Consider the following 21,358-nt stretch of genomic DNA (forward strand, 5'->3'; position numbering starts at 1 on the left):
TCTTAGTGACAGAACGAAACATTGGCCTGTTTTTTAATTAACTTAAATAAAATTATGATTTTAAAATAAAACCTTTTTGAGGGTTCCCAGTGTGCACTCACTCCTTATGGATATATATATATATATATATATATATATATATATATATATATATATATATATATATATATATATATATATATATATAAAACAAGAGAAAGTTGTGCTCACCACTCATTTTTAAAACCATTAGGCGGGGGTGCAATGAGGGTGTGACCACAAGATACATATAGACAAATACAAGAGTCCTCTGCACTCAACCCATTATCAATATATTTAAGACAGAGACATTTTGTGCATACTGCTACTGAAAAATGCCTTACCCTTTAAACAAAACAGGGATTGTTTGTCCATATATTGCAATATATTTAAGCTGGCCAACTAGGTCAAAATGTATAATGAAGCAATAGAATTCTCAATGAATCAGATGAAAATTAAGCATAGGACTGGCCAGATATAGGATGACTTTGACGTAGTTTTTTTCCATCTCTAAATTTAGTTTTCACTCGTACTCTTCCTGCCACTTAATGACCTCTCTTAATGAACTCATCATCTTCTCTGCTGCACAGGGAGAAAAAGTTGGTATAAATAATGACTATGGCAAATGTAAAGGAAGGAATTTATAACAACACGAGTTCATGCTGATTAATGAAATATATATATATATATAAAACAGCATGTATGGACCGCACACCCTGATAGTAGAAAATACCTGGGTCCTCATGCAAACAAAATTATAACAAGCAAAAGGTGATGGCACTCTCTGTATTTCCTGTATTTCATACTCTTGTATTTCAAAGACACATGAACTTGGATTTGCAAATAAATATGGATTGAAATGAAAGAGGGCTTATTCGTGACTTCCATTAGAAATTCCATATAGCGTAAAGAAGATGATGATCCAACTACCTTACCCTGTACCTATATATATGGTTATAAAAACATCAATATTTCTGAACCTTGAATATATCAAATACATTTATCATATTGGTGCTATGAAAACAGGCATTTGTTTGCAGACATATTTTTTTACATTGCCCTTTACCAATTAAATTAATACTCTAGGCTGTCAATTAACAGGGTGATGGCTAGTGAACCAAAATCTCCATGCTAGTTGGCTGTCATAAAAAAGGTCAATATTAGATTGTTTCTCTTAAAAATGAAATCTATCTATCACCTATCTATCTATATATCTATCTATCATCTATCTATCTATCTATCTATCTATCTATCTATCTATCTATCTATCTATCTATCGTTTCCTTTCTTGTGTATACATTGCACGTGTAGTATTAGAGAGATCCAGCACAGCTCTGTCATTTATTGATGGCTGAGATACCACCTTTTACTCCTTCCCTGTACTCCTCTTCTCACTTCTGCACTGTAATTAACTCACCTTTCATGAGTAATCATAAATCATAAATCTCCAGTAAATAAATATGAAGGAGCATTGTAAAATACTGGCATATTTGCAATTTGTTTTCTACTGCCGTGCAAATCTTTTTTCCCCAATAATTTGTATGCCTCAGAGACTGTAATGTTTGCTATTAGGATGTGCTCACATTCGAAACATTTTTTTGATAAGCTTCATGCATAATTTTTGTTTCATTGCCATCTTAAACAGCATGTCTTATTTTTATGAGTAACGTTAAATTTTCAGAGATATTTACCATGAGTAACTGCTGCCTTCAGATGAACAGTTTGTGAACCAAGTCCCAACTAACATTTTTTTTAATTTCAAGGAATATTCTAGTTAATGAAGACATCATTTGTGATGTTCTCAAACATGTATACACATAGGTATTGCCCCATTTATCAGACACAAGAGCTAATTACCTCATATACTGTTTTATTCCTTCCATCCTCTGAATTCCAATTCCCAATATTAGTACATAGGTGGTCAAGCTGACCACTGGAAAGCTAGCATGAGCATGAATGCATTAAATAATTTAACGTGGGAAGAGTTTATTAAACTGCCACACTCTAATCAGCATGCCGACCTGCATTCATTAATCATCCACTGGTCTGTGGTGTCTCCTCAGCCAATGCAGAGAGTGTTAATAGGAGCTTGTAACAAACAGGGGCCGTTAATCACAGAACATTCACTATTAACCACATGAGCATGCATCCTGTATTCAAATTACAGTTAGGGTTAACCCACCTCTGTTATTGTCTTTTAATGGCATTCTGAGGGATTTCGATTAAAACTGAAGGCGTCTTACATTATGCAGAATCAGGAAGTTCTGTAGAAACAAAGGAGTACAACAGTGTTTAGTCTGCTTTTTTTAATACGTAAAAAAGTTTTTCTGGTTAGTGCTGATTAAATGCATCTGATAAAATGTTGGTGTGTTTGTGTACACAGATATTGACACAAAAACATGCACTGTACATACCTGTGGCATTTGACAAGAGTCTTCAACAAGAATAACTTCTAGACAGTAGACAGATGTGCAGATCTGCTGAGTTTGTGAATGCCCACAGCAATAAAGGTTTATCACTGGAGAAGCAATGAATTTTCCACTTCAGTCATTTAGTAGTGAAGAAGGAGCCGCACACACGCAAAAAGACACGTAATGGTGTTTAAACCACTTAATGGATTATGATACAAAATTTCAGAGGACAAGTAACTCTTCATCAGAAACATTGGAGTATATTTACTAATCGGTGAAAATTCGCCAGTGACGGCTTGCACCCATCACAACACTTTGAATGGTGAAAATTTGCTAAAATGCAAAGTTTCGTCCTAGCCAATGTATGCTGGCAAATTTTTGCTAGAGTTACTTTGGCAATGCAAGCAAATCAAAGCGAAGATCTGCTGGTGTTCAATTCTGCCTAGCGCAAATTCGTTAGAGGTCTTTTGCTCAGGATAATTTGCATACTGCGGGAAATTTAAAGTTGAATGGACCTCTTTCTGTTACATATTACATCTAATACATTACATTGACACTGATAACTAGACATATCCAGGGAACCTTAATAAAGTCAATAGAGTTGTATTAATGCTCTACACATGAGCCCACTGTAAAATAATGTTCCATATGTTAAAAAATGTATGGGGGAAACTGGTTACACAAAAATACTTTTTTAGGACTTTTGCAGCCTATCACCCTGAAAAAAGGAAAAGACGCCAGTTTTTTTCACTCACAAAATATGATGTAAATAACTGAAGATTGAGGACGTTCTATGCACTCCATTGCACTTTGCCTGGTCTGAGCTGTCAAAGACAAGTCTGGAGAAAGAGGTAACGTTCAGTAAAATCTGCATTTTAGTTACTTTACAAAGAAACGTCCATTCGCCAGAGTGAAAAGTCGCCTGGCGATGGAGTGTGAATCACAGCTAACATCAATCTCCTTCGCTAGCGAAGTGACGTCTGCACCCGTTAGTAAGTCCCTGCAGGCGGTAACGTTGGCGAATCGTCGCCAGCATTAGTCACTTCGCAGTAAATCTGCCCCATTGTGTTTAATGTCACAATCTGCTGTTAAAATAAACTCTTGCTTGCTTTTGTCTGTGTGGCATTACTAAGTGGCTGTTTTGGAATAGTTAATGGAGAACTTAATCCCCCAATAAGTAAAGCTCCTATCTACTACCCTACATAATCCTCCCTCCCTGATCCCCCACATAGTTTGTTACCCTTGAAAGTGCCCCTAACACTTTGCTCATGTATTTGTGCAGAGTAAGTGCAGCGGAGCTCATGGATACCATCTTCCATGTCTCCGGTCTGCTTCAGGTCCTCTTCCTTCCCTTCGTCAATTTCTAGCACTTTTGGCGCATTGCTACGAACCAATACGGCATTCAGTTCCTGAAGAATACTGGAGAGCCAAAAGATGGTGCCCATAAGCTCAAATGCACTTACTCTGCACCGATACGTGAGCAAAGTGTTAGGGGCACTGTTTTTTTATTGCAATGATAAAAAATCATAATTGGTAGCCAAAACTATCTCAAGGAGCATTCCTGGAATGTCAGCAGTGATATTACAGGAACTCATTTACCAAAACACACTTATCAGCACAGAGTACCACAAACAAAATGGTTAAGTAATCTGTCCATTGTAAGCAGGGTCTTAAAGAAACCAGCTGCAGAAAGACAAAGTTGTTCAGGGTTTTAAGTAGCCTGTGTAGGCACAGGCCTTTAAATAATTCACTGATATCTTAAATAATTGTATTGTTCTGACGTCCAGTGAAAGTTCCTAGTTTCATGCAAAAACGTACACTGTTTTTAAAGCTGATCTGGTGATAGCTTGTAGGATGGGATACAGGAAATATCCACAGTGTTGGCACTCACCACAAACTTAGGCTCGAAATAAAGACTTCATGTTCAGGATAGGTTTTAAGCATATGGAGGATCTCTTGCTGAAGACAGATTACTCAGCCTGCCACATAATGCGAGTTATAACCTGCTCCGTGTTACCTATATGGGAGTATAAATATAACATGAGATTATTTATTTCCAGAAAGCAATATTTAAGAGGTATGGGTAACGTGAACCTTGATCACTGGCTTAGAGTATGTTTTCCGTCCCTCATCTGTTTTCTGTCCATCTCTTCTGCGTCCCTAATGCTCCACAGGATATTATTTTGCTCACCCCTTTTGCATATTGATGATATCAATTTTGGTATCATTTTCACGGTTGCTCATGAAGAGATATGGCTGTCCTTTGAGATAGCACTATTAACATTTTTGCGATACAATCAAGCCTTGCACATTCAGCATTACATACTAACTACATTACATGGTACAGGTATGGGATACATTATCTGGAAACCCGTTATCCAGAAAGATCCAAATTATGGAAAGGGCATCTCCTATAGACTCCATTATAATCAAATAATCCAAATTTTTACAATTATTTCCTTTTTCTCTGTAATAATAAAACAGTAACTTGTATTTGATTCCAACTAAAGGTGGCCATCATACACGGGCAGATAAAGCTGCCGATATCGGTCTGCCCATATATGGATGCTTTCCGAAGGGTTTTCCCGATCGATATCTGGACACGATATCGATCGGGAAGGTTTGATTTTTCTCCCGACCGACCCGTCGGAGCCCATTGTGCTCGTCGTAATCCAATCATTCAGCCATAGAGCCGAACGTTCAGATTACCCCCGACATAGCCATGCCGTTAGTGGCATATCGGGGAAAAGATCCGCTCGTTTGGCCAAAACCAGCCTATTGGGTTTATTTAGTGTTTAAATGATTTTCTAGTAGACTTAAAGTATGGGGATCCAAATTAAGGAAAGATCTGTTATGCAGGGGTTTGGTGACCAACAAATTGCCAGTTGTGTCTTCTTGTCCTTTATATATACACCTCATAACCATTTTTAGCCCAGAAAATTGGTAATTAGAACAGTATTTCAGACCAAAGTGGCTCCTGATATACAATAGAATGTACTGGAACATCTTATTAAACATGCATATACACAAACTCTTGGTAAGAACAGAAATGATCTTAACACAAAAGGTTCCAGTCTGACATATCATATTTGCCAAGGTCAAATTTCTATGATTTCAGTCTTGTTATTATTTAGAACAAAAGGTATTGAGTTAAAGATCTTCTTAGAAGAGTGAGATGGCGGTGCTGATATTATAGAAAATCGTCTATTATAATAAATTGGCAAAGTTTCAGTTCTGTTAAAATGAAAAGATGTCATAAAAGGAATTTTATGAAAAAGGCATTTGCTTTGGCAGACTGAGCTTTTAAATGTGTAGCTAGCTCAATTGAAACAAAAAAATAGTTTAGTGCTACTCACTTTAAACAAAATATTGATCTATTATCAAAATCATTTAATAAGTGGTATTATGGGGGGGGGGGAATGTAAAATGTGAAACTCAGATTTAGCCATTTATTGAGCCATTTGCCCAATATTTTTTGCAATAGTAGCACTCATCAGCATCAGATATGCATCAGAATATTTACGAAAGATTGTGATCCTTTCTACTTATTCAAAAACATTGAAACTTAATAGGGCTTCATTATTATAACTTTCTTCCTGGTCTGTAAACATAGCTGGTAAATTGAGAGGGAAGGTTTTAGCTATTTTACTGATTTAATATTCTTCTTTCTTTATTTATGTTTTTCTTTTTTCCCAGAGGCAACTTAAGCTGGAAATGTACCAGAATAAGTCAAAGAAAATCACAAAATCTAACCCATCTTGCAGAGAGATTAAGGTTTTAATTAATATGTCTCACCCTGGAGGCTTGTGTCTACTGGGACAGGCAAAGGAAACAAAAAATAAGTTGTATAAGCTGTAGATGATTTTTTGAAGTTGTAGAACCTAATAGAACTAGTATAACAATAGTCATTATTTAGCTGTCAGTCAAAGCAGCCTTGTATTCAAAGACTTATTACAGTTCCTTATTTCCTGTTTTCCTATATTTTAGCAATGAAATCACAATTGTTTGTATAGGTGCGGCAAATACCTTTATCTAATGCAATGTTAGACTTTGCAGTAAGTAAAGGCCTGTTTTTATATAGTATAATTGCTAATTAAGCCATGCAGTTTTAGATCAATGTCTCTCCATTGGGCATACTTATAAAGGTGCCTTAAAAAATCGGCATTGAAAAATGCCACACATAGCCAATTTAACTGCATGATATACTGTTTAAATTTACACATATTTTCAAAGCTGTGTAATGAATTTTGGCAAATGTGTAGTGGAGCTGGATATGTGACCATATTGTTTTATTGTACTTCTGTTGAAGTTTTTCTCTGAGAGAATACTTTTTATGCAAGACTTGACTGTAGGAAGAGTGGTGGAGGCTTATTCATCCACATTCTCATTTTTGTGGTTTCAGAGGTCTTTGAAACCACGACTAGTGGTGCAAGGAAAGAAGTGAGGACACTGGGTATAGGGTGAGCGAGCACAAACGAGCTTAAGGAACAGGTTGAGTGTAGGGATGTCTGAGAAACAGGTGGGCATGGGTCTAAGGAAATGTATTTGGAATCAAGGGTCCTAGAGGTGTAGATAGTAGAAAAGTGAAGTCAGTGGTGGTCATAACATGAGGTGATGTTGCCACATGAGCCACAGAATAGGTTGGGGATGATCAGGGCAGCACCTGACAGGTTTATTAACACATTGATCAATAATACAGAATTAAACTTCACAGGGGTGAATTGGCCATACCAGCCACCTGATCGAGCTATGCAAGGGTGGGCAAGTTAAGTCAAGATAAACCTTACTCTGGACCCCATATCCAAGAAGTTGTATACCCCCAGAATGAATACTTAAAGGGGACCCGTCACCCAAAAAATTATTCCAAACCCTATTTTATCACGTTAGTCAAGCAAAATGAACTTTAATTACACTGTATAAATTATTTGAATCTTGTTTCCATCAGTCTGGGAATTCATAATTACAGCAAACAGGAAGGAGCCATTTTGTGGACACTGTTATTAAGGCAAGTCTTGCATCATCTCAAAATCTTGTTTGTGCACCAGATTGAGGGACCTGATGTCCATCCCCATGCCCTGGCTACACAATTTAATAGTTAAGAGAACTGGGGAAATGTGGGGAGAGCAGTGACATCTAGAAAGTGCTGAATGGAAACTGAAAGTAATTGCTTGCCCCGCCTCTATGCCTAAGGCATAGAGGAGGGGCAAGCAATATATGATTAACAGCTGATATTTTTTAATGAGTTTAAAACAGCAATGAACATTTTAATAAAAAAAAGAAATTGGATTTCATATTTAATTTGAAAATAACTTTTATTATACCGCTTTTTATGTCTGGGTGACGGGTCCACTTTAAGCAACAGACAGTTTATATCAAATTAAGTGGAATATAAAACAATCTTACCAAATTGGTATATATATTTAAGTAAATATTGCCCTTTTACATCAATTGCCTTGAACTACAATTTGTGATGGTCTTTGTGCTGACTCAGAGATCACCTGACCAGAAATACTGCAACTCTAACAGGAAGAAGTGTTGAAGCAAAAGACAGAACTCTGTTAATTGGCTCATGTGACTTAACATGTATGGTTTGTTTGGTTTGTTTGTGGGCACCCTGAATCACTGGATCCAAGGGGGGGGGGCCTTGTTTTGTAAAATGGCAATTTTCTATTTATGATTACCTAATCGCAAATTCTACTAAAACATATATTATTAAAAAAATTATTTCTTTACATAAAGCAGCTGTTTTATTCAATATATTTTTTATAGAGACCTACATTGTTCAGGGGGGTATCGTTTTCTTTTAAAAGTAGGTAATCTTCAATCAGTGGTAATGCAAAACCTGTGCGTGTATTCGGGTGGTGCTCAATCTGGAAACCTTTCTGCAAACCTTGGTTTCAGTAATCCGTATATAGTAGAAAATCAGATGGCACACACTCTCCTTTCTCAAGTACTCTCCTAAAAGAACCCTTAGGGTTGGCTTGAATGTTACATATTACAATAAAGCATGACTATTTGCAAAACTGTTGCAAGGGAGTTGACCTCTCTGGAGAGAGTGCAGAGACGTGCAACTAAATTGGTTAGAGGGACGGAAGACTTAAATTATGAGGGTAGACTGTCAAGGTTGGGGTTGTTTTCTCTGGAAAAAAGGCGCTTGCGAGGGGACATGATTACACTTTACAAGTACATTAGAGGACATTATAGACAAATGGCAGGGGACCTTTTTACCCATAAAGTGGATCACCGTACCAGAGGCCACCCCTTTAGACTAGAAGAAAAGAACTTTCATTTGAAGCAACGTAGAGGGTTCTTCACAGTCAGGACAGTGAGGTTGTGGAATGCACTGCCGGGTGATGTTGTGATGGCTGATTCAGTTAATGCCTTTAAGAATGGCTTGGATGATTTTTTGGACAGACATAATATTAAAGGCTATTGTGATACTAAACTCTATAGTTAATATAGGTATGGGTATATAGAATTTTAATTAAAAGTAGGGAGGGGTGTGTGTAGGGATGCTGGGTTTTCATTTGGAGGGGTTGAACTTGATGGACTTTGTCTTTTTTCAACCCAATTTAACTATGTAACTATGTAACTATGTAAAAAAAACTTAATTTAATTTTTTATTCAACTGTAATATAGTCATGCCTGATTTTGTAAAAATTGAGTACTGTATTACTAAAATGGAGTGTGGGGTGCAGGCAGAGGTGCCATTTCAAAGCATCTGCAAAATGTTCCTTTAGAATTATATAGCACCTATCTTATGCTGGAAAAGTAATATCAGTTGTGTGGTGCAAATGTTCCATCTCTGGTGTTGCTTTGAACCACAGACTAATTTTTGTTCTTGAGATTTTGGAAGATATTTAATTCTATGTACTAAAATCCATTGTACATGCAATGCCGAGATGGCATTTTTAACAAATATTAATTTTTAGGGTTTAGTTTTCCTTTAAGCTACAGCTTTTAGCTTGCCTTGATACAAAGTAGTCTGGGGCACATATTACCTTGAAATTACCTGTTAACTCAACATTGCTCTGCCACTTAATTAAAACATGCATACTGTCCTTGATTTATATCATCATTTTCCTATTCTTCACTCCCATCCTTCCAAACGGCAACTTTGTTTTATATACTGCAAAACTCCAACGATTCATGCCTCCTGAGCAAGAACACATCACCCAGATTTATTTGAGTGAACCTTTTACCCTTGTACAATTTCAATATAATTTCCTTCCTAACATATAATTGTATGAAAAGGTTTTGAAGTGTAAAATGATACATTTACCATATTAATGAATATAGGTGCTGTTCTACAAGGAGTCAGTATGTCAAGGGAACGTTAAAGTTATTCATACAGGTGCTAGGAAAGGATGGGGAAAAAAAAAGAAACATTCCCTGTGAGGAGAAATACATTTAATGAATAAGTGCAGCACACAATTCCTCCTTTCAGAGATGTCAGTTCATATTGAACCTCCATTTTAGATATCTTACAATTACTTTGTCAACTCAAGGTAAAGTATTGATGGATGAGGCTTAGGTTTTTGAAACCTAACTTTCTGCAAGTTACTTAGGCTAAAACGAAGTGCTTTTACATTTGAGTCTTATTGATGATAGTGGTTTTATATTTATCACCCTGTCATTTCAGTTGACTGTACCAGCCTCTTCCCATCGGAATACGGACATTAATGGAGGTGTGTCCTTAGAACTCTAAAGGTTCACAGGTTCATTCTACCTAACAAATTCACAGCATAAATAGCACAAGCCTTGAAACAGATTTTGCCCATTTTAAATAGTAATCCATAGCAGAGCCCTTATAGGATTTTATGCCTTTACATCTTGCCGCCTCATTGTGCACGCTGACCTCGCTGACTCTGAATATGTCGCTTCCATAGACTTTTCACCTTTGTATAACTTGATGTTACTATTTCGCAGCCCTCCCCATAGTAAGTAGAATTCTTCCCGGACCTTCAAAAGTCCAGGTCCTGATTGCAATTCTTTATTATAAGAAATTCTGTCAAGAATCAATAATAGTCTCGGGTCTCCAGTTCCTTCTTTAATAATGCTTTGATATGATTTGTCACAAGCTCGCCCAGAGTATCTACTAGATTTTATTACTTAGCTTGCAGCACAAGCCTCATCTTTGAGTCATGAGATCCGCCATGGGAAGACCTTTTAAAAAAAATGGAAAAAAGCTATATTCTTTGCAGTTTGGTTATTACAGAAAGTCTATATTACTCAATAATATCTTTTATAAGGTGTGCTGTCACATTTTCACACAGATATTTAACCCCGATATAAGTATAGCACATTTAATGCCTAGAGGCACTTTCCTTGTGCTTTGATCATTGCTTTTTCTGATTGGATGGCAGCAAAATCAACAACAGCAAACAAAGCTAAATTCCTTTTACAGTCCTTATCTATGACTGATTCTGTACTTTTTTCCATAGCATGACAAGAAGTATTTACAGACGGCAAGCTGACTATAGTGACTGTAAAATCAATTTGCTAACACTTAGAGGGTTATTTATTAATATCAGAATGCTAACAACTCTCAGAATTCTCAGAATGTTTATTATATTTATTATACCCCGAGGATGCAAAAAGCCAGAATACGAAAATCCACTGAGATTGTATATGTCAGTGGAGGAGGTCTCTATCCTGTTTCTTTGGTCTGCGCTGGAATTAGCCAAAAATTTTAAAAATTACAACTTTTTGGGAAAAAGACAGAAAAAAAACATTTGATTTTATCAAGTTTTTACCTGATCTGGTTAAAGTTTTTTTTAATAATAGATAAGGTCAAATCATGGATTCTAGTTTGGTCAGAAAAATTTACATTTTAATATGTAATCCCCTTACTTTATTGTGAAACAAAAAGGTACTGTATTAATGCAGTACAATAGAACAGACATGATTACAGCTGCTTACTGTGCATATTATACTGGGGTAAAAGCTGTGATTTTACTATATTCTACAACAACAAAAAATGCATTAGTGCATTATAAAATGCTTTTCTAAAAGTTGGATATAGAAGATTAGGGCAATGGCAGACAGAGAAATTTGGGGCATTTTAGATGCTGCTGAAACATTTAAAATCATGTTCCCTGCTATTTATGTCAATCATTTTAAAGCACTTTTTGAAACAAATGTTTAAGTTAGGATCAACAATTATTTGAACAAGTGCAATGACCATTTACATAGAAGGCAATGGAGAGGAATATCAGGTGTAAAACCTGGCAGACAAAATACCCAAAATTGTGCAATTTTCATTAAGTTCTAGCTATTATACTAAAAATGGGAGAATGTAACACAAATGAGTTAGAGTTTCAAATGAGTTAGAGTTTAATTTTAAGCTACATAAAGTGATTTGTGTGGGCACCCCTGAGTGCGATGGGTTATAGGTGGCATGGCGGCAAGTGGAAATATGAGACTTGACATGATTTTTAATGGTTTCTGACAGTTCCCTAAGCATAGCCAGCTCTCCTGCTGATCTCTCTGACTACTTTGCTGAGCTGGCTGACTACTGTTACTTTGTCCTTTGACTACATCCTCCAAACCCCACAATTCCATGCACACGTGATTTCAATAAGGAACAGAGCATCACAGTGCAATACATTGTGTGTTATGCAGTTCCTGCATGCTGTCTGTAAGCTTTGGAGTAGTTGTTACAATGTGTAACATCAGTGTTTAGTCCCTCCTTCCCTGCCAGGATTTCAAATGATACAGAAAGAGAAGAACTGTTAAACAGCTGGATTTCAGCATAGAAAATGGCATTTATTCATACTTTTTGAAGAAACAGGTAACTATGATGGACATATTAGTTGTTTCTGTGTTATGTGGGCCTCTTTATCAAATTGTAGTTTGGAAGCTGGAGTTCTCCTTTAACAAACAATAATCAGTGAAATAACTTGTCACCCCTTAAGCACTGTTTGATAGCGTAGCACTAACATTTGTATCCTAACGAAGGGAGGGTTAATCCACCCAAAATGTTGATGGTGGTCACAATAAAGAAAAGGGGAAGCTCCCCAAATGCAAAATATTTGGTGTCGTGTGATTCTCTTCAAAAATTCTGCCCAGAAATACTCCCCATTAACAGGCTACTAGGGCATTTTACTATAGTAGTCCACACAAACACACCGTCAACACTTATAAAAATTAGTTCTTGTACAAAGCAAAAATAACAGGACAGATCTTGTCTAGCTTTAAGGGTTCATTTACTCTCCCCTAGGGTGCAGGTGTTAGCGCACAGAGTGTGCCCCTTATTAACCATAAAGGTACTCAAGGGCCTGTGCCTAGGGCAGCAGCTTTAAGAGGGCTGCCATCAGGTGTCTATATGGTAAATATATTTTTTTGCCAAAAAAAATCTCCTTGCTGCCACCACATCTTTCATCACTAAATCTGGTGGTGGAAGAAAGGGGTAGGCGCTATCTGTGTTCCCAAACCCTGAAGTGACGTAATGTTCGTATCATTTCTGCACATGTGCGTTTTCCACACTTTCTGTGCATGTGCTGATGGGGCAGCACCGGACTAAAAGACAACGCTGGCTGCACTCTGATCCTAAATTGAAAATCTGAAATGAGGAGCAGATCAAAAGGTATGAAGGCACAAGTGAGTGCTGCCCTTATCGCCTGCTGGTAAGAAGAGGGACGTGTGCTGCCTGCACCTACTGTACTCCATTACATGCATGTCTGAATTATTTGCAAAAGAAGTTAGGAAGAGGGAGGAGATAAACCTGTGCCTCCTGTGCCTCCTCTTACATTCCCCTCTTGGATAGAGTGCCACTTAATGCAGGCTGTGCTCTATTCATGGGGCTTACCCCAGATCTTGGCCTGAAGCCATTCTGCAACAGCAGATGTAAAGTGCAAAAAGGCAGTTTTTCCCTGTATTTGGGCATCTAAAGTGGTCCTTTGGTTCATTTGCTGGGGTTATCAGTAATTTGATCTGGGTCATTGTTTGCCCAGTAGGAGGCAGTATAATTTTGTAAAAAAAGGGAGAGCACACGTGCTCAGAGACCTTTTCCTGGATCCCACCTAATGGCGAGGTGAGTACAGGACTGGGTCTGAGCACGTGACAGGCCCAAGTTAGGGACAGTTTTAGTTTGTGATAGAAGAGTTTGTTATATTTCACTATAGGAGATAGTAAGTGACAGAATATTTACCTAGCAGGTATTTGGCTCCAACAAGGAGGGTAGTTGAGGTTAGCACCTTTGCAGTGACAAACCGCCAGACAGGGACATGAGTGAGTGAGCTCAGGAGAAGGGAAAGTGCCAAGGAGCAAGATACCACATGAGATCCCTAGTGCTGGGGAAACATCACCAAGACAGGCTGCACTACCCCCTTAGAGGGACAGATCTGAATTTATCTCGAAGTTTAAAGGTGGGCCACTGATTGCTGTGAATGTGTATACATACTTCTGCTATTTAAATACTTTGATACCAATTTTCTGCCCGGTTGGTCTGTGTCCAGAAATAGAGATGTCGCGAACTGTTCGCCGGCGAACTTGTTCGCGCGAACATCGGGTGTTCGCGCTCGCCGGAAGTTCGCGAACGTCGCGCGACGTTCGCCATTTTGGGTTCGCCATTGTTGGCGCTTTTTTTTGCCCTCTCACCCCAGACCAGCAGGTACATGGCAGCCAATCAGGAAGCTCTCCCCTGGACCACTCCCCTTCCCTATAAAAACCGAAGCCCTGCAGCGTTTTTTCACTCTGCCTGTGTGTGCTGAAGAGATAGTGTAGGGAGAGAGCTGCTGCCTGTTAGTGATTTCAGGGACAGTTGAAAGTTTGCTGGCTAGTAATCGTTTTGATACTGCTCTGTTATTGGAGGGACAGAAGTCTGCAGGGGTTTGAGGGACATTTAAGCTTAGGTAGCTTTGCTGGCTAGTAATCTACCTTCTACTGCAGTGCTCTGTATGTAGCTGCAGTGGGCAGCTGTCCTGCTTCTGATCTCATCTGCTGACTGCTGCAATAACAGTAGTCCTTGTAAGGACTGCTTTTATTTATTTTTTTGTTGTTTTACTACTACTACTACTACTACTATAAGAGCCCAGTGCTATTAGTCTAGCAGTGTTGGGGAGTGGGACTGGTGTGCTAATCTGCTGCTCCTAGTAGTTCAGCAGCACCAACTTTAATTTTTTTTTTTAATATTCATTTTTTTTATTTTACTTTTTTTATTTTACTACCGCTGTAGTAGTGTATAAGTTGACCTTTTAGGCATTATTTGCCCTGTAGGCATTATTTGCACACTGTTTTCTTCAACCCGCCATCTAGCTGTGTGACCTTGTTCACATTCTGTCTAAATATCCATAATATTACCGTCTCCAGAAAAAACACCGGAGTGACTTTTTTCAAGCAGCCATAATATATTTTACGTAATCCGTATCCACCGCTGTAGTAGTGTATACGTTGACCTTGTAGGCATTATTTGCACAGTGTTTTCTTCAACCCGCCATCTAGCTGTGTGAGCTTGTTCACATTTTGTCTAAATATTGATAATATTATCGTCTCTAGAAAAACCACTTGAGTTACTTTTTTTCAAGCAGCATTCATATATTTTACGTAATCCGTATCCACCGCTGTAGTAGTGTATACGTTGACCTTGTAGGCATTGTTTGCCCAGTTTTTTTGGCCGCAGCCACTGAAGCACAGAGGCCAGAAAAAATATGCCATATAAATGCTGAAAATAGTAATTTTTTGCCATACGTTGACTCAACGTATATGGCAAAAAATGACTATTTTCAGCATTTATATGGCATATTTTTTCTGGCAACTGTGCTTCAGTGGCTGCGACCAAAAAAACTGGGCAAACAATGCCTACAAGGTCAACGTATGGCAAAAAATGACTATTTTCAGCATTTATATGGCATATTTTTTCTGGCAACTGTGCTTCAGTGGCTGCAACCAAAAAAACTGGGCAAACAATGTCTACAAGGTCAACGTATGGCGAAAAATGACTATTTTCAGCATTTATATGGCATATTTTTTATGGCAACTGTGCTTCAGTGGCTGCGTCCAAAAAAACTGGGCAAACAATGCCTACAAGGTCAACGTATGGCAGTTGTTTAAAGAGAACAGTAGATTACTAGCCAGCAAAGCTACCTAAGCTAAAATGTCCCTCAAATCCCTGCAGACTTCTGTCCCTCCAATACAGAGCAGTATCAAGCAGATTACTAGCCAGCAAACTTACTATCATCTGTCCCTGAAATCACTAACAGCTCTCCCCCTACACTATCTCTTCCAAGCACACACAGGCAGATTTTTCAGATACATTTTTGCCCTTGATCCCCCTCTGGCATGCCACTGTCCAGGTCGTTGCACCCTTTAAACAACTTTAAAATCATTTTTCTGGCCAGAAATGTCTTTTCTAGATGTTAAAGTTCGCCTTCCCATTGAAGTCTATGGGGTTCGCGAACCGTTCGCGAACCGCTCGCGTTTTTGCGCAAGTTCGCGAATATGTTCGCGAACTTTTTTTCCGACGTTCGCTACATCCCTATCCAGAAATAATCAGTGATCTGCCTGACTGAGAAGCCCTAGGGTAAAATTGCACCTTACCAGGAGTTGCCACTAATTTAAGAGTACCTGGGGAACAATGGCAACAAGTAACACTCTCTCTGAATATCTCAGGCCCACCCTTGGGTGTGCTACACAGCCACGGCTACTTTACAGTTCATTGCCCATGCCATACCATAACATATAAAATATTGCAGTCACTGCTGAAATAATACAGAAAAATGAGAAGTAGGCTGCTATACAAGCACAGAATATGATATGACAATTTAGCTTTTACCTAAAATAATGCACGGAACAGGAAAACTCTGTTACTGTAATTCTGAGTGAATGTTCTTGTACAATGAAGTGTTTCATTACAAAATGAAGGAAATTCTATGCCAATAACTTAAAGCCCTATGAATTTTAGTAATTTGCTTCCTATATACACTTATCTATCTTAACTCATCAGCTTTTCTATCAATTTACAAATGTTTCACTTCTTCCCCTGTTCTATATGCATTATGTTGTATTGCTGAAATATAACCATCTGGATGGCTTTCTATCAAAACCATTTGCAAAAGGGAAATAACTAACATTAGATGTAAAACCCTCTGTAGATCTGTCTATTGCTTTCCAAAAAATATGATTTAGGACTAAAATCATGCCAACCCCTCCAGTAGTATAAGTAGTATGTGTTTCTGCAAATGTAGGCAACTGCTATACTTCATACCTGGCAATTTAATACAATAATACAGCACTCAGAGTATTTTACTCACCTTATAGCCAAATATTTCCTGCTTTTGTCTGTTTCCCTTCTGTTTGAAAAGTAACACATCCACGTGCAATTAATAAAATGCAGATTCATCAGACTTTTCTAAATGTTTTTATTATATTAACACCTGTTGTGTTTTTTATGCTGTTTTTTGGACCCTGTGTTTTTTTTGGACCTATGAATAGTGATGGGCGAATTTGCGCCGTTTCGCTTCGCCGAAAAATTAGCGGATTTCGCACGAAATTCGCAAAACGGCGAAAAATTCGCGAAACGGCGCCGGCGTCTCGTTTTTGATGCCGGCTCCCGTTTTTGACGCCGGCGCCCGTTTTTTTGATGCCGGCGCCCGTTTTTTCGACGCCGGCGCCCGTTTTTGGCGCCGGCGTCCGTTTTTCGAAAAACGAATTTTTACCGCGAATTTTCGCGGGCGTTTCGCGAATTTATTCGCTGGGCGCAAATCGCACAAATTCCCTGCGAATTCGCGCCTGGCGAATAAATTCGCCCATCACTACCTATGAAACAAACTACATTTTCCCAAATAATGTAATCAAGGAATGTCAAAGATGCAAACTTTGCTGCAGGACTCATTGCCTATAGCAGGCAGTATTAACTAGTCTCTCTTTTAATAGCAAGCATCATATTTGTTGCTAGGGATACAGTACCTGGAAAATGGATGTTAATCTATCGGGAAGTTCAGAAACAACAAAGGGAGGAACACATTGTATTTCTCATTTATACCAAATAAAAAATTAAATCATATTTGTAATTCCAGAATTTAAAAAAAAAAGATATAGTTTTGTCTTTTATTTAAAACTCTCAAACTCAAATTTCACACTTAAAAGCTGTTTTTTTAATAGGATATCCTATAGTACACGGCTTAGGTTCATTCCTTTTTTGAGATACAACATTTGATCAGTGCCGCTTAAGTGTGTACAAGGTTGCTATTAAACAAATTGGTGTCAGATTGCCCTCCTGTTGTACTTTGGTTGCCTCTAACTGGGGTGAGAACCAGAATTTGGGAAACTCATTCTGAGACAATTATATTATGGAGAGAGTTTCACTGCATGTGTCTGTTTAATTGTTTACCTAACCCTTTGCCAATGGCTTCTTTACAGTAGTAGTAATATTTAGCCAAGCAAAGGCTAAACACTACTAGTGTTAATGAAGTGAAAGGCCATTAAACCTCTATTGGGGGAATGTAATAAAAGTCGCAAAGAGCAAAACAATTTGCACGAATAAAAATGAAAATTTGCATTTTGCAATGTTCGCTTCCTTAAACTGTTATTACATTGCAAATTTTAATTGCGCATTGTGAATTTTAATTGTGCATTGCCCACTTTAAAGAAGTGCTTGAAGGTGTCGAAATCTTTTGGAGCAAACATAAATTTTTCAGTAGGAAGTTTTATTACATTCACTGCACACTGGCGCAAACTATAGAATTCACAAACCTTCTTCCCCTGTCAGAAGTGGTCGCTAAACAGTTTCCGTGTTCGCAAAAGCTATATTAAATTTGCTTGAAGGCAAATTTCTTCACACAATGGCATAACTTTTCGCATTGAGAATATTTTTTCCCTTACCAACTTTTATTACATTCCCCCACATACCGGTAAGTCTTATAGAAATAAATACAGGGCAGCAGAATTCTACTCTCACGAATGGTGGTAAGCTCTAGTTGCTTTAATCGACTGGTATCTACCACCCCAAAACACTGACCAGACAGGACATGGAAATACATGGATATGCTTATGTGACATAGTTTCAGCTCAGAAAAATAATGTAATTAAAAGATGTAAGCTTCATGTGCAAATAGTTAAACTACATTGGCCTGTAGACTACCAGTATATGGTATTACAAATTAAGGATGCACCAAATTCCTTATTTTGGACTTGCATATTGAATCTTCCACTTATAGAAACTGAACTCTCATTGCTTGATACAATACCCCACATGGCACAAAGGGATTGCACCCTTTATTACATAAGGAACTGGTTTGGTTTTGGTGGTTTAATTTGAATCTAACAAAAAGACCTGGGACTGGGGTAAATATTGTTTAGATATAGGTTGTGAGCTCATGATGGGACTGTATCTTTCACAAAGGAGAGCAAGCAACCAAGGGAAAAAACAAATCAAGGAGACCCAACTCATTGTTGAAGTGAAGACTTTTTTTTTATGTACTATGTTTATCGTACTATGTTTATCGCTAACCCAACTTTCTAGCCCTGGAAGTTTTATATATTTGAAATGGCACAGCAGGAGACTTGTATAAAGAAGATGGGTTTAATTGCTTAGAATCTCTGACAGCTTTTCATGTGATAAGCCTTCAAGCACGATGATGCCCTTCATAACTGCCCTGGAAAATAACCAATCAATCACTTTGAAATTGTATCTGGATTATTTAAGCCAATTTCTGTTGATTAAAGTCTAAAACAACCAAAGTACGATTATTAAAATAAGTTTTATTTCGAAACATTGTTCATTTCTTTGCTTGTTAGCTGAATTTAACTTTTAATTTAAACCTGTAATATTTATGATAATTCTGTAACTGCATGCTTTCAGACATGGTGGCTAAGACATATATTGTACTGGTACTCACAAAAATCATCTTCTCTTAATTAAAAGAAGTTATCTTTGTATTTAATTATATGCAGCACAGTGTATATGAGTCCTTGCATAGAAACATTCTCTATCCAGTAACTGATAAACATACAAGAACATTCTTGCTATAGTAGATCAATTCCAGTTATTTCTGGTTGTTTAAAATTGGAATATACAATTCACATTCAAAGAGGTGATTTAATCGATCGATCGAATGATTTTCAAAAAAAACCCCTTTGACTTCTAAAACCTTGGCCAAATACTGGCTATAGGTTCTAGGAGGTCCGCATAGGCTAACATAGCAATTCTACAGGTTTAAGGTGGCGAAGTGTCGAAGTCAAAGTTTTTTAAAGAGACAGTACTTGGATTTTCATAAGTACACTGTTAGCCCACTCCTGAAAATGGTATAGTGACATAATGTAGTTAGTTGACATTGCCTCAGCAGAGATGCCGTAGGATAACTTTCTCATCTCCGCCTTTCAGAACTTGAGATCACACGTAGAAAAAAGGGTCCTCCACTGTTATGCAATTAGTAATGTATTTTGGTACTTTGATCTAGTTCCCAATCTGTGTTGTCTAGTAGGCTCTGCCATTAGGTCTCAAGAATTATGTTCTGCAAATTTCATAATTGTCTCAATTTCTAGAAAAAGTGAGGTATTTTCTGCTCCTACTTGTTTTCATATATAAGCCATTGTATAGTCATTGTCAGATCTTATTTTTACACAATCAATCCATAACATTTAAAATGACTCTTCGAGGAGAGTTCAAATTATTTTCTATTATGTTTGTCAACCAAAATTAATGTTAATTTATTTTTGGACACTGTTATTACGGCGAGCTTTGCATCATCCCATAATTAGTGATTAGTGAACAGCGCTGGCGTTCCGTTTTTTACGCCGGCGTCCGTTTTTTTTTCCGACGCAGCAAATTTTCGCTGGCATTTCGCAAATTTATTCGCTGGCGGCGAAACACGCAAATTCAACGCGAATTCGCGCCTGGCGAATAAATTCGCCCATCACTACCCATAATCTTGTGTATGCACTAGAATTGGGGACCTGATGCCCATACCCATGCACAGGTTACACAACTACAAGCAGTGAGTAGAGAGGAGCCATATGAGATGGCAGCAGCATCTAGGAATTGCAGAATGGAAAATGAAAGTAAATGTTATGCTTGAGTCATAATCATAATATATGATTTACTGCTGAGACCTTTAAACATGTTTATTATTGATATGGATGTTTTAATTTCCAAAAAAAGAATGTTTCATTTGTTTCATGTTTAATTTGAATAGGACTTTTGTTGTACAGCATTTTATGTGTCAGTGACTGGTCCCCTTTAAATCATCTGTTGGTATGTTGTGTTGATGTACTTCTTTCCCCGCATGCCCAGCAGCAATTTGCATGTTTGCCACTGGGAAAGAATTTGGAGGAGATTAGTCACATGCGTTAGAGGATATTAATCATGGAGTGGCATCCCCTAATGCCCTAATGGCATATTTCCAAACCTTTGTTCCTCAGTCATGTTATTATTGTTACTAGGGCCCTGGAAAATGTCCTTGGGAAGGTTGGGAGACCAAAGGGGAAACATTGAACTGAAAATGCTTGTATCCCAAATCAAACCTTAGATAATTCTGATATTGTAATGCCACAGAAATGTAAAGGTATGCATAAAATAATTGTGCGACAGTACAAGTTCTTAGCTTTACATGAAGTGAAAACATGTTGGCTCTTTAGGAAACGTGGACAATATTTCCTTGTCAACAGTGCTTCTATTCATTTGTACCAGTGCCCATTATATACCCACTCATATCCTAGGCAGATTATAGAAAGTTAAAAAAAATTACATTATTAGAATTGGATAGTGTATGCATTTATTATACAATAACTTCATTATTGCTGAATGTTTTAAAGCATTTTGGAGACCCCCTACAGACATAAGGACGTATTCAGCATCTGTTACTTTGAAGTCCGTCTCATGAGATATTTTTTGTATTAATGATGTTGAATGTGTCATTAGTGACAAACTTGTGATCCTTGAGTAATTTATATTTATTATGATTTGCATGTGTCCCGTTACTTCTATGTAA

The sequence above is a fragment of the Xenopus laevis genome, chromosome 4S (assembly GCF_017654675.1).
Source record: "Xenopus laevis strain J_2021 chromosome 4S, Xenopus_laevis_v10.1, whole genome shotgun sequence".
Classification (NCBI taxonomy): domain Eukaryota; kingdom Metazoa; phylum Chordata; class Amphibia; order Anura; family Pipidae; genus Xenopus; species Xenopus laevis.